This window comes from Suncus etruscus, chromosome 18 (genome assembly GCF_024139225.1).
Source record: "Suncus etruscus isolate mSunEtr1 chromosome 18, mSunEtr1.pri.cur, whole genome shotgun sequence".
Lineage (NCBI taxonomy): Eukaryota > Metazoa > Chordata > Mammalia > Eulipotyphla > Soricidae > Suncus > Suncus etruscus.
The window spans coordinates 58,209,758-58,225,025 of NC_064865.1; positions in this window are offsets into that span (position 1 = coordinate 58,209,758).

Genomic DNA, 15,268 nt, shown 5'->3' on the forward strand with positions numbered 1-15,268 from the left:
TCCTGTAAAATGAGGAAATATATCTATATAAAAGATAGACAGCGATTTTAAATGCAACTATGAGTCATTCCATTTTATTTACCTAAAATATTTATACTGTACATATTTATAAATGTTTCAAGTGCTGGAATTTCTCATTGGTATTTACATGTACTTATATGGATTTTTGGAACATAATATCTATATGAACACATTCCTGATATAACTTATAAATAGATATGGCAGGAACACAGTTCTATTACAGTAATCACCTACATCTATATTAGAAACCATCTTTATCTGCCTCACAAATGGAGGGAGAAATAATGGAAGGTATAAGACCAAACAGTCTATGAACATTGAGTAGAAACAAAAAACTATCAGACGTAAACACCAAATCCAAATTCAACGACAAGGGAATCGATGCCCAATCTCCAAACTAGACACAGAGGGGACCATTTATACTTGCAGCCTGGTGGAGGGGGGAAGGGCGGGAGATAGGGGATGCATGCTGCGAACAGGGATGGAGGGAGCACAACATTGGTGGTGGGAATGCCCCTGATTCAATGTCACTATGTACCTAAAAATATTACAGTGAAAGACTTCTAAAAAACTCTAAAGTGTTCTCATTTAAGCATAAAGTTTATGTATACAAAAATATCCTTTCAAATACTTTTTCAGAATTTAAGAGTTACTAAAGAGTTTCACTTTCATGTAGAAAATCAATCATCAGAGCAGATAAACTAGCAAATACCAGCCCAACAAAAACCCTTACAATCTGATTAAACTCTAAGAGTTTTTGTTTCTCATTATTCAAACTCTAGGAATTACCGTCGAGAACAGGGAGGGGTTAGGATGTTGGGTAATTTTGATTGTCTTCGTGATATGTATAGCAAGCTTACATATATATACATATATATATACATATATATGAAAGTTATATACAACAAAGTTTTAAAACAGAATGTTCTGAGAGTTTTGCTATTAAATAGGAATACTTTTGATATAAACTTACATATACAAAGATATGAAGTTACTAACTGTCCAATAGAAAATGACAAAAATACACTTTCCCTAGAATAATAGTAAAAGTAAATTGTCAAATCTGAGTTGAATAAGAGGTCATTCCCACCACACACTATTCTAACCTATTTGTAAACTAGATCACCTTCGTTATGAGTTTATAATACTTATGTAGGTGTATGTTTGCATATTAATCTTCAATCCCAGAAGGGTTTAAATTAGGTACTTTTGGGGCTGGAGTGGTGGTGCTAGAGGTAAGGCATCTGCCTTTTAAGCGCTAGCTAGAATGGACCTTGGTTCTATCTTCAGGCATCCCATATGGTCCCCCAAGCCAGAAGCAATTTCTGAAGGCATAGCCAGAAGTAACTCCTGAGTGTCAGTGGGTATGGCCCCCAAAATAAAAAAAATGAATTAGGTACTTTTTATATATTGAATGGAATGAAATGCCAAGCCTTAGATGATGATATTTGATGTTTCTTAGACATGAAAATGACACATTGACTATTATTTTTTTCTCTTTCAATTAAAACTCACCAAGTTAATATTTGCAGCTTCTAGAAACTTCTATTTCTTTGTAACTGGGGAAAGTTCATGCTTTCCTGTATAGAACCAAAGAAAGAGTCAATTATCCTCATGAAATAGTGCTGACTTACCCTAAATCTCATGCTTGGTTTTACACATCAATTTATATTGTGTCCATTATATAGTAGAATAATATCCTGTTTTTTTAGATTTATATAAATGTTATGTCCTTGAAAATATAAGTGTGTTTAATTAATCATAGTTTATTTTAAATAGCTATTTTAAATAGCATTTAAATATCAACTCATTATGTGTAAAAGTAATTTATTACCACACTACATATAAAAACACCAGTCATTGTTTCACCACAACTCTGATTTTCAAGACTCAAGAAAAGAGAAGGGTCTTTCAGTATCTCTGTTGTTCTTAGATATTATTTCCACATTTTGGGTTCTACTTTGTGAAATATCATTCCAAGTATTTAAAATGATCACTCGTAGCCTTGAAATACCAAAGCATTGTTAGCACTTTAAATGACGCTTCAGAATTGTACACTATGGGGCTGGAGAGATGGCACAGCGGTAAGGCATTTGCCTTGCATGCAGAAGGACAGTGGTTCAAATCCCAGCATCCCATATGTTCCCCGAAGCCTGCCGGGGCGGTTTCTGAGCATAGAGCGAGCCCCTGAATGCTGCCGGGTGTGACTCAAAACCCAAAAATAAAAAAAAAAGGACACTAGATAGATTTCTTTGATTATAACTTACTCCAACCTGCTAACACAAATAAATCACAATAAAAATCCTATTTGGGGGCCGGAGAGATAGCATGGAGGTAAGGCATTTGCCTTGCATGCAGAAGGACTGTGGTTTGAATCCCGGCATTCCATATGGTCCCTCGGGCCTGCCAGGAGCGATTTCTGAGCATAGAGCCAGGAGTAACCCCTGAGCACTGCCAGTTGTGACCCAAAAACCAAATAAATAAATAAAAATAATAAAAATTCTATTTGTTTATTTTATGGATATTATGCTCTTAGGGTATAAAAATAATTCCTCTGATCAAATTAGTGATTTTGTTGGCATCTTTTTTGTACATAGTGTCCTCTGTAATTCTCAATAAAGTATTTAAAATCTATTTTATTTATCCAGGACTTTTTCCATCAGAATTTCTCCCTTGTGGAAGAAATCAGGCAGCTGATGGTTACTTGTTTTTTTTTTATCAAGAATCAATTGAAACAACTGATTGTCGTTTATTGGGTTTTATATGTAGGCAGGATATGGGGTGGGAAGAATAGTTTGGGGATACAGTGAACATCAGCTATGTTATATATCCAACTTTGTGATTAGTTATCACACCGATGGTGTTTCTAGAACTCAAATGTGGCATTGGGCTCTACGTTGGCTTAGCCCAGGGTATGACAAGTACTTTACCTTTGTTCTATTACTTTATTTATGGATTTTTTTAATCCTTTATTGAATTAAAAATATAGGTATTTGCTTTCATTAAAATATATAATCAATGGTTTTGGGTGTGGGTCAAAAGGATTAGGCATAGTGTTTTCATTCTGGACAGGACGACTCAGTTCCCAGTGCCACAAGCCCCTGAGGCTGTGCTGACTGTGGCCCCTTCATTAATATTTCAACCAAAGGCTGTGAATGTGACTCTTGTATTTGTAAGAGCCTTGGCTTAATCTCTCATCACATACACACACACACACACACACACACACACACACACACACACACACACACCTACCTAGTTGACCTATTTTCAGTATGAAATTTGCTTGCTGCTATTAAACAACTTATTTCTGGATATGGAAAGTGTTTCACAACTTTATAAATCAAGTTTATAACTGTAAATAATAAGGTACAAAAAAGAATCTGAATAATAAGAATATAAACTACCACTGTACCATTCCTTCATATATTAACACTAATATTCTATTATGTCTATAGCAGAAAGCCTTTGCAAGGGAAGCAAAAACTTCATTCCACATAATATTTCTTCAGTGGAATGGAAGGGATTTCCAGTTTTTTCCCTCTAGAATCCTCCTTTTTAAAAATGACCTAATACACTTATGTCTAAAGTGTTACAAATCAGTAAATAATAAGTCTTTAAATAATCTATAATTTTTTATCTCTAGCATCCCAGAGTACATTCAGAACTTGTGTCAACATAAGGACAAGTTCAGCATCAACTGTGGACCCTTGGCTCCAGGTTTGTTCTCTGTTATTTATACTCCCACCATGAAATGATGAAATGTGGCTGTTGGAGAGAGAAAATGGTCCATATTAGTCCTTTCTTGGCTAAAAGAATTTAGTACTTGAGGTCCCTTTGCTACAAGCATAGTTCTGTTGCTTGGGGCATTTCCATTGTTTGTAAAAATACTCTTGGGGCCCAAACATGCAATTATAATGAGTTTTCCTGGAGATTATTCATCCAAGTTGAATTCATGATAACACTGAGTCCTGAGCATCTTTGCATTCATTGAACCAAATTATAGAACAATGTAGTTGTGTTTTAATTAATTCATTTATTTTACTGTATTTGGAACCAAATCCAGAGCTTCCCAAATGCTAAGAATTATACACCTAATCCTATAGTTCGCGTTGTGTTGGAAATTCAGAATATCCAACAGCCTTAATTTAAAATTTAATTACTTCAATATTAATCTGATCTGTTTTAATGACGGTTTTAACGCTATAATTCCATTTATAAGAATAGGGAGTAAGTACGAGTAGATTGCAAACAAGGAAGCAAAGAAATATCTCTAACTTCGATATCCCTAAAATTATCAAAAGAATTTTATTGAGACAGAAAGTAACAAATATCCACTAAAAGGCCACCTAAGTGTAGTTAAATACAAAGAGCACACGCCTGTTTTCCCCAAATCAGAGATTTTGTCCTACCTACCTTTTCCCTTCACCCACCCCTTTTGAGATGTAAAGACCTACCTTGCTATGATTAGCATCAGATATGTACCTTTACCTTCAAATTCATCATTCCCCCCCTGCTCCCAGGTGGCTTGAGTCCAGGTAAAAAAAATCTTAGAGGGGGGATGGCCAGCAGCTCTCAGTACTCAACGCTAGAAAATCCCTGACCCCAAGCTTTTCTCCCTAAGTTTGTATATTTTTTTTAAATCCTGTCAGTGTCCCAGCTTCAGACACATTCAGTGTTAAAGTATTGCAAATGGGGGACCGGGCGGTGGCGCCAGAGGTAAGGTGCCTGCCTTGCCTGCGCTAGCCTTGGATGGACCGCGGTTCGATCCCCCGGTGTCCCATATGGTCCCCCAAGCCAGGAGCGACTTCTGAGCGCATAGCCAGGAGTAACCCTTGAGCGTCACCGGGTGTGGCCCAAAAACCAAAAAAAAAAAAAAAAAAAAAAAAAAGTATTGCAAATGGAGCCACTACATCTGGCATCTGAACAGGGACCTTCACACAGGGACAAGAACGGTGAGGGGGCTAACAAGTTTTCTGGGGTAATCTGGGAGTGGGGCTAGCCTGTCTGCCAGTGGATTGGGGAGAAAGACACCATTCCCTCCTGGATCATCACCATGGTGATCATACTGGACTGAATATGTTGTGCCCTCTATTGTATAATCAACATACAGGGGCCTCTTCCTGAGTTGCCTCATATTTCTCTGGTGTGTTTACCAACATTTCTCTCTCCATACTGATTATGCCACATCATTTATTGATTTGCTTCTGCATTTTTCAGGTAGAACTGAAGATCATATTTCCCAGAAAAAGCTCCAGTCATGTGTTAATATTGTCTATAAAATAAATTGTTGGTTTTCCAAAAAAGCACTTTAGAGACCAAAATTTGGAAAGGGAAATTTTCTTGTATTACTGACACTATATTCTATTCCATGGAGGAAAAAGTTCGCCCTAAAACAATTACTTCACCCAGCCAAACTTAAATTCAGGTTTGAAAGGAGAATACACAGCTTCATGGATAAACAATAGGTTATAAACTTTAAAGACAATACCAGCCTTAAAGGATGAACTGAAATATATACTTTAACATAAGACAAACCACAAGACATACCAAACTCCTACTAAAAGATGACACTAAATCCTACGACAATCATCTACCGTATTTGCCAGAGTATAAGACGACCCCCTAATTTTGCAGTTAAAACATAGGTTTAGGCCTATAATCTCTGTATCAGACAGAATGTTCCTGTGATGCAACTGTATGTACCACAGTGAGCCAATCACAACAAGCAAAGGTTCAAAGGTTATAGTGTAATAGACTTCTTCTCTGACTCTGGCCGATCTGAGCAGGCTTTTTACAGTGTAGATTCGAGTCCAGAACATTGTCTAATTTGCATGCATCAAAAGCCTGCTTAGATTGGCTGAGTTAGAGAGGCAGTCTGAGCAGCCTTGCAGTGATTGGTCCCTTATCATAGGCAACTTTTCTGGCAATTCCCTGGTGGTGTCAGTTAATCTCCCCCACTACATGAACCAAACAACACCCCATCCTCGGACCCTAGCACTGAACCACCAACATGGTTAGCTGGGTTTTGCCAGAAGTGGCCCCAGATCTCCTGAGTACTGTTTGGGAGCCCCCAAGAAAGAGATCTGGAAACTCTGCAGTCTGATATTTTTGTTATTTTAGTGGCATATTGAAACATTTTTCGGGATATACTGGGCACTTAAGATGACCCGCGATTTTCGGTTGACTATTTTTTGTTTCAAAAGTCGTCTTATACGCTGGCAAATATGGTATCTTTCTCAACATCAATGAACTAAATGCACCAATTAAGAGACTCAGTGGCAAAAAAAAATGGATCAAAAAACTAAATCCAAAGTTTTTCTGCCTATAAGATACACATCTGATAGTCTGAACAAATACAGACTCAAACTCAAAGGTTTGAGGATAATCATTCAAGCCACAAACTCCCTTCAAAAGGCCAGAGTGGCCATACTAATTGCAGATGACACACATTTTAGACTTAAGAATGTTAAAGGGACAGAAAAGGACACTTCCTAATAATTAAGATATATATGATTAATATATATATAATAGGAAGAAATAACACTCCTAAACATATATGCACCCAATGACAGAGCAGCAACATATTTAAAACAACTACTGACAAACTTGAAGGATGTTATCAATAGCAACACAATCTCCCATCATGGGAGATTCAACAGTGCCTTGTCACTACTAGATAGGGCAACCAGGCTGAAACCTAACAAGAAAATACTAATACTAAAAGGAGCAATGGAAGGAATGTTCATTCCCAGAAAACTAGATACATATTCTTCTCCTATGCACATGGATCATTCTCCAAAGTAGAGCAAAGGCTGGCCCATAAAACATACCTGCATAAAATAAGGCAATAGAAGTTTTACATACTACCTTCTCAGATCAGAATGCACTGAAATTAGAAGTGAATAACAAGCAGAAAAAGAGGAAATAATTAACACCTGGAAATTAAACTGTTCACTACGGAACAACCAGTGGATCAAAGATGAAATCACAGAGGAAATAAAAAGATATCTGGAAACAAACAAGAATGAAGACTCGAATTAACAGAATCAATGGGACACAGCTAAAGTGGTACTAAGAGGAAAATCTATATATTTGAAAGCATTCATAAGGAAGAAGAGACCTACATAAATAACTTAATGGCACAGCTTATAAAGTTGGAATGTGATCAACAAAATGAATCAAAAATAGGAACATGGAAGGAAATAATAAAGTTTAGAGCAGAAATCAATGAATGGGAAGTCAAAGAAACAACACAAAAGATAAAAGGAAGCAAGATGTTGTTCTTTGAAAAAATAAACAAGATCAGTAAACCACTACTAGCAACACTCACAAAGGAAGAGAGAAAAACTCAATAAACTGAATCAGAAATGAAAACAGGTAAATTACTGTTGTTTTAATATATTAATTAATGAGTCCTAGAATTGATGTGGGGATGGTTGAGACCTTTCTGAGCTCAACCCAGCACCCACAGCCCCTCGGCCTGGCAGATCTGAAGGTTGCAGGGTGAGGACAGAGAGATTTACAAAGCAGTCAGAGAAGTTCCAGGAGTCAGCCAGCTTTATTTCACAGTCCCTACCACCATGTACACCTCTTCGCAAGTCCTCTATGCTAAGTCTTTTCCTAGCAGCTACTTGTCTACTCTTTCTGTCTCTCGGCCTCTGTCTCCCTTTCAGTTGCTTTTTTCAGGCTTCCCAACTGGCTTCCAGGTTGACTGACTCCCTTTGCTGATGCTACTGCTGCTGAATCTATTGCTGAATTGATGACACTGGATCTCTGTTGAATCTCGCTCTTGCTTCTCACTTCTGCCACACTTTTGCCTCGAACTCTCCTTCTTAATCCTGGCCTCCCCCCAAGTCAGCCTCTTTTACCCAGCCATTCCTGGTGTGGGCAGTTCTGATCATTCAGGTGGGAAAAATAAGAAGTTGGCGGAGGGGATACCAACAAATTGCTACACGTAATACAGAAATTCAAGGGTGTAATCCGAGACGACTTTGAAAATTCTATGCTACAAAACATGAGAATCTGGAAGAAATGAATAGATTCTTGGACTATTATAACCTCCCAATGTTGAACCAATATGATCTAGTATATCTGCGTAGATCCATCACTATTGAGGAAATTAACATGTTCATCAATAGTCTTCGAAAAACAAATCCCTAGGCCCACATGGATTTACTAACAAATTCTGTCAAACCTTCCAAGAAGACCTACTGCCTATACTTTTCAGGCTCTTCTAGGAAATAGAAGAAACAGAAACACTCCAAAATAGTGTTTAAGAAATGAATATTACCTTGATACCAAAGGCAGACAGAGATGCCACCAAAAAAAAAAAAAGATAGAGAGAATTACAGACCAATATCCCTGATGAACACAGATGCAAAGGTCCTAAACAAAATCCTAGCAAATTGGATTTAATGCCTTATCAAAAAAGAGATTATTGTAATAATACACAGAAACAATAGAGAGGATGGATGGAAGGTCTGGCCCATGATATGAAGCTTATCACAAAGAATGGTGACTTCAGTTAGAGAAACAATTAAGCTGACAAGTACCATGACAATGGTAGTGAGTGAGAGAAATAGAATGTCTGTCTTGAATACAGGCAAGGGATGGGGGAAGAGGAAGATGGAGGGCATTGGTGGTGGCAACATTGCACTGGTGAATGGGTTTTTTATATATATTTCTATATATTATATATTTCTATATAGTTATAAGTATACATTTATATAACTACATATATTTATTTTTAGATATATACCTAAAATCCAGCTACAAACATGCTTGTAATCATGGTGCTTAAATAAATATATTTATAAAGAATTAAATAAATACATTTGTAAAAGAATTAAATGAAAAGAAAGTCATGCACCATAACCAAGTATGATTCAATCCAGAGATTCAAGGTTAGTGCAGCATACTTAAATAAATCAATGCAATACTCAACAGGTACTAAAAGAAAATTTAAAAGCACATGATCATATAAATAAATACAAATAATGCATTTGATAAGGTCTAACACCCACGCATGATAAAAACTTTGAACAAGTCGAAAATGGAAGGAGCTTTTCTCAATATAGTCAGGGCCATTTACTACAAGCCCATGGTAAATAATATAATCAAAAGAGAAAATCTGAAAGCCTCTAAGATCTGGCACAAGGCAAGGCTGCCCCTTCTTGGCACTCCTATTTAATATAGTACTGGAACTCCTTGCTATAGCAATTAAGAAAGATATTGATATCAAAGACGTCCAGATAGGAAAGGAAGAAGTCAAACTCTCCCTGTTTGCAGATGACATGATACTATAAATATAAAATCCTAAAGACATCTAAAATCTCCTAGAAACAATAGATTCAATATAGCAAAGTGGCAGGCTACAAAATTAATGCACAAGAGTCAACAACTTCTTATACACAAACAATGATAGAGGAGAAATAGGCATTAAAAAATTAATCCTGGGGCCGGAGAGATAGCATGGAGATAGAGTGTTTGCCTTACATGCAGAAGGATGGTAGTTCCAACTCCGGCGTCCCATATGGTCCCCTAAGCCTGCCAGGAGCGATTTCTGAGCATAGAGCAAGGAGTAACCCCTGAGCACTGCTAAGTGTGACCCAAAAGCCAAAAAAAAAAATCAATCCCATTCACAATAGCACCACAAAAATTCAAATACTTGTATTCAACTTAGCTAACTAAATAACTAAAGGACCCACACACACAAAGAAAACTATAAATTATTGCTTCAATAAATAAAAGAGAAAGCAAGAAAATGGAGAGAAATACACTGCTCATGATTGGGAGAATTAACATCATAAAAATGGCAATACTTCCCAATGCGTAATACATATTTATTAGAATCCTTTTAAGGATGCCCAGAACATTCTTCAAAGTGAATCTAACACTTATGAAATCATTTGGAACAATAAACGCCCCAGAATAGCTAAAATAATACTTAGAAATAGAAGGGAGCCATCAATTTTCCAAACTTTGAATTGTGTTACATGGCAATAATCATTAAAAGAGCATGGTACTGGAATAAAGACAGATCTTCAAGATTAATGGAATAAATTTGAATATTCAGAAAATGATCCCCAAATGGAACAAGGAATACTTCTTCAACAAGAAATGCTGGGACAACTTGCCAGCTACATGCAAAAAGTAAACCCAGACCCCTCTTTAACAGCATGTACAAAAGTCAAATCCAAATAGATTATACACCTTGATATCAGATCTAAAACTATAAGGCATATTGAAGTAAATGCAAGCAAAACACTCCATAACACTGAGACTAAAAGAATCTTCAAGGAGGAAAATCACTGACCAAACAAGTGGAGGCAGAGATAAGCAAACAGGATTACATCAAACTGAAAAACTTTTGACTTAAAAGGAAACAATGACTAAGACACAAAGGCCACCCATGGAATGGGAGAAATTGTTCATTCAATATTCATTAAATAAAGGGTTAATATCTAAAATATACAAGGTACTGACAACTTAACAAGAAAAATAACCTAACCCTATCAAAAATGGGGAGAAGTGAACAGATATTTCCTCAAAGAAGAGGTAGAGATGGCCAAAAGGCACAGGAAAAAATTTTCCACATAACTAATAATCAGGAAATGCAAATCAAAACAACAAAGAAATATTATCTCATGACAGAGACTGGCACACATCACATAGAACAAGAACAACCACTGCTGGTGTGGCTGTGGGGAGAAAGAAATTCTGATTTGCTGATAGTGGGAATGCTGTGTAGTCCAGCCTTTCTGGAAAACAGTATGGATCTTCCTTAAAGAACTGGACATTGAGTTCTCATATAATCCAGTAATACCACTCCAAGGGTTATGCCCTAGGGACTCAAAAACACAATATAATAACAATTTCTGCATTCCTATGTTCATAGCATTGCTTTTTTACAATAGCCCAAATATGGAAACAACCGAGATGCACAACAACAGATGCATGGCTAAGGAAACTGTGGTATATATACACAATGAAATAATATGTAGTTGTTAGAAAAATTAAGTTACAAAATTTGCTTTTACATGGATTGATATGGAGTTTATTATGTGTAGTGAAATAAGTCAGAGGGAAAGAGATAAACACAGAATGGTCTCATTCATCTGTGGGATTTAAGAAAAATAAAACAATAGTATAGTAATAATATCCAGAGACAATAGAGATTAGGGCCAAATGGCCAAGTTCATTATATGAAGCTTATCACAGAGATTGATGAGTGGAGTTAGAGAAATAATTACACTAACAAATATCATGACAATGAGAGAGAGAGAGAGAGAGAGAGAGAGAGAGAGAGAGAGAGAGAGAGAGAGATACAATGCCTATCTCCAAGGCGGATAAGGGATAGGGGGTGGGGGAGAAGGGGCATGGGAGACATTGGTGGCAGGAAAATTGCACTGGTGAAGGGGTATGCATCTTATGGCTGAAACCCAACTATAAACATATTTGTTATCTTGGTGTTAAATTAAGAAATTATAGTTATTATTATTATTATTATTAATTTTGGACCACACCCGATGATGCTCAAGTGTTACTCCTGGCTGTGTGCTCAAAAATCGCTCCTGGCTTGGGAGACCATTTGGGACACTGGGGGATCGAACCGAGGTCTGTCCTTGGTCAGCTGCGTGCAAGGAAAAATGCCATACCACTCCTCCATCACTGCAGTCCCAAGAAATTATTATTCATAAAATTTCTTAGGGAAAAAAAAAACAGCAAAATTCGTAACACCACAACAACGATGGATAGGAACCTCTAGAACCTAGAGACTCTGTCGTAGACGCTGACCTATAACCTGCGCAAAGACCAAGATCGCTAGCTACAGTGGTTTGATTTTCACACACACAACCGAGAGGAAACTTTCCTGGCATCACAAAAAGCCTTTGGGATGGGGTAATGAGTATCTATGGAGCCAGGGGTTGATCCCATGATGGTATGCTTCAAGGACGGAGAAACCCTGAATCTCTTAGGCCACGGGAATTCCCTTTCTTCCCCAATGCTTACTGTGCCTACTTTTTCTTGTTTTGTTTTGATTTGTTAGTTTTTGACTTTATTTTCCTTCTCTTTTTTTTTTCTTCCACTTTTCTCATTCTTTTTCACTCTTGTGGTTATTATTTAGAGATTCATTTTTATTTTTATTTGCCGGGTCCATTTTTTTCCTTTTTTCTTCCATTTTTCTTTTCTTTTTTTCCTCTCTCTCTTCTTTCTTTTTTTGGTAGTTGTCACCAAATTTTTTTATCCCCTTTTTCTCATCCTTTTTATCTCCAATGATGGTGGAATAAATGCTCAATCTACAACAAACTAAAGTGGAGACTAGTTGCACTCGCATACTGGGGGGTATTGGAGGGAGATATGGGATGCATACTGCGAACAGGGGTAGAGGGAGGACAACACTGGTGGTGGGAATGCCCCTCATTCCTTGTCACTATGTACCATAAATGATGCAGTGAAAGATTTGTAATGCACTTTGGTCACAATAAATATTAAAAAAATGAGTTAAGAACAATGTTTACACAATACATTAGGATCACAGAGGCACGCAATGAATGGAAAACATATGTAAAGATTGTGATTTTCAATGACTAGGTGTACCCCTTCCCAGTTGAATTTATCTTAAGCAATAAATTTGTTTTCACTATATTTGGCAGTTTTATAGGAATCAAACTATGCAGCACACAGACATATTTATTCTAAATGACCCTATATTATTTATTCAGAGTAAAACTTAATTGGGATATAGTTATAAATAAGTGAACGTTTCTTAGTTTTATTCATTAAGTGTATTGACATTTATCTACATTTTCATATAATATCTTTACTAACCATATTAATTTCACAGTTTATTTAATTTATTTAATTTAAAAGAGTTAATTTAGTTCACTCAATTCATTGAAAATATTTGCTCAACCTACTTCAATCTATAGCATACATTAGAGTGATTTTTCAATCATATAGTCCGACGAACATAAAATAAAATTTAAATAGCTTAGGTCATAACTAGGTGTGGTTATGGTATTTAAAAAAGTACTCTACTTAAACTCAGAATAATTTATTTGGGCCCCAGAGTATAATGTGAATTCTAAATTCCCAGAGACTCAGGAGGGATGCTTTGCCAAGGAAACTTCCTAGTCTAACCTCCAGTGGTCAATGAAGAATTCAAATAGGCTTATATTTGATCTCTTAGTCCAGATTTGCAGAAATCAAGAATTTCAGATAAATGTTAACTGATATCACTGACAGCTTGTCCTCATGTTAAGGGAAGAAGTTCTTGAATGTATTCTGGTGAGTTTCCTGAGACTGAAAAATATTCAATAAAATTTATTTATTCAGATGATTTTAATTAGAAATCTGGAAGAGAGCATTGTAAACTTTGATTTCAGAAATATTTTTGGAGTAGAACTCTCATCTTCAAGCAATATATTTTATAGAGCCATCATATAAGTACATTAGTGTATTTATAGGATGGGTTTTTAAATATAATTGATTATTTTTATTTTGGGTTTTTGGGCCACACCCGGTGAGGCTAAGGAGTTACTCCTGGGTCTGTACTCAGAATCACTCCTGACTTGGGGGACCATATGGGATGCCATGAATCAAATCTAGGTCAGCAGCGTGCTAGGTAAAGTCCCTAATGCTGCTTCACCACTCTGGTCCCTAATTGTTAAGTTTTTTATTTTAGTTAATATTAATTGATTTGTGCACCATATCTGGTGGTCTATGAGACTTACTGCTAGCTCTCTTGTCAGGAATCAACTCTAGAGGTGAACAGAAAACCATATGAGATGATGGGAACAAAACGATGTGGTTTGAATGCAAGGCAAAATACTTTTTAATCTAAATTTTATTTAAGCATCATGATTACAAGCATGTTTGTAGTTGGGTTTGGTGGTGGGAAGGCAAATTATCTCAACTCTTAAAACTTCATAATAAAATCATTGACAGTTGTTAAATGTATTTTATGAAATATTTATTGCATTTAAAAATGAATTAATGTGGCAATAGTATGACAAGAAGCATTAGCTGTTAAGGCCTTTCTATATTTTTCTGTTAGTATCTATATTAAAATTCTTTATTTTGAGTTAAACTCGTTTTTAAGATATTGTGGAACACATACACATCCAGAAAACATTGTACAACACAAATAATAAAAAAAAATAAGGAAGAATTGTTTTCCATAAAATAGCCAGTTTGAAGAGTGCTCAGTTTTAGATTTCTAGAGAAAACCTACTGTAGCAAAAGTCTGATTTGAATTAATTTTGAATACTATTAATTGGCATGTAACAGAAACAAAAATATCTGTCACCCTTAGCTTTATATTAATACACTACTAACCTTGGAGCTTTTATAGTGCTGAAAAACTCAAAGTAGGCTCAGATTTTCATGTCTCTGAGATAGGGGAACAGTCTTTTTATCAGCATAAACATAATTACATGATCTTCACAAACAACTACTTACTTGTTATGGTATCATTTCCTGCTAATTTTTTAGTCTCTTTCAGTTCCAGTCACTTCTATGTATACATTTTAAGATCCTAGGATAGATAAAATATCCTAAGATAAAGAACTCAAAAGTATATCACGAAAATTTGCCTTACAATCATAATTTTTCAATCATCCTATTACCTTAGAATTTTAGGATGTACCTGTTTTTATGGCTGTACTAATTTTAACTAGGTTAGGTTTTCCTTGTATTTTCTCTTTTAATTTTGGTGTGAAATTGAACCCATGTGTCACAGATGCAAAGCAATACTCTACCACTGCGAAACATGCAGGGCTCTGAATAAATTTTCTTAAATACAGATTATTCTCTAAATATATGAAAGTGATATCTAGATATACAGTTAATTGGTTTAGTTTACACACTATTTTTGTTTTCTGTTAGTTAAATTCTATACTCACTATAAACATATATGCACATTCTTGACTGTGCTATTATATACTTTAGATTGCTTTCTTCATAAAATAGTGTTTTTGAATGATAAAGAATATCCTGGAGTCAGAGAGATAGCATGGAGGTAAAGCATTTGACTTGCATACAGGAGTATGGTAGATTGAATCCCGGCATCCCATATGGTCCCCCAAGTCTTCCAGGAGCAATTTCTGAGCATAGAGCCAGGAGTAACCCCTGCATGCTGCTGGGTGTAACCCAAAAACCAAATAAATAAATAAATAAATAAAACATCCTAAGTATGATTTTGTAGTTCATATTTCTCTTATATTTTATTAAGTTAAAATAC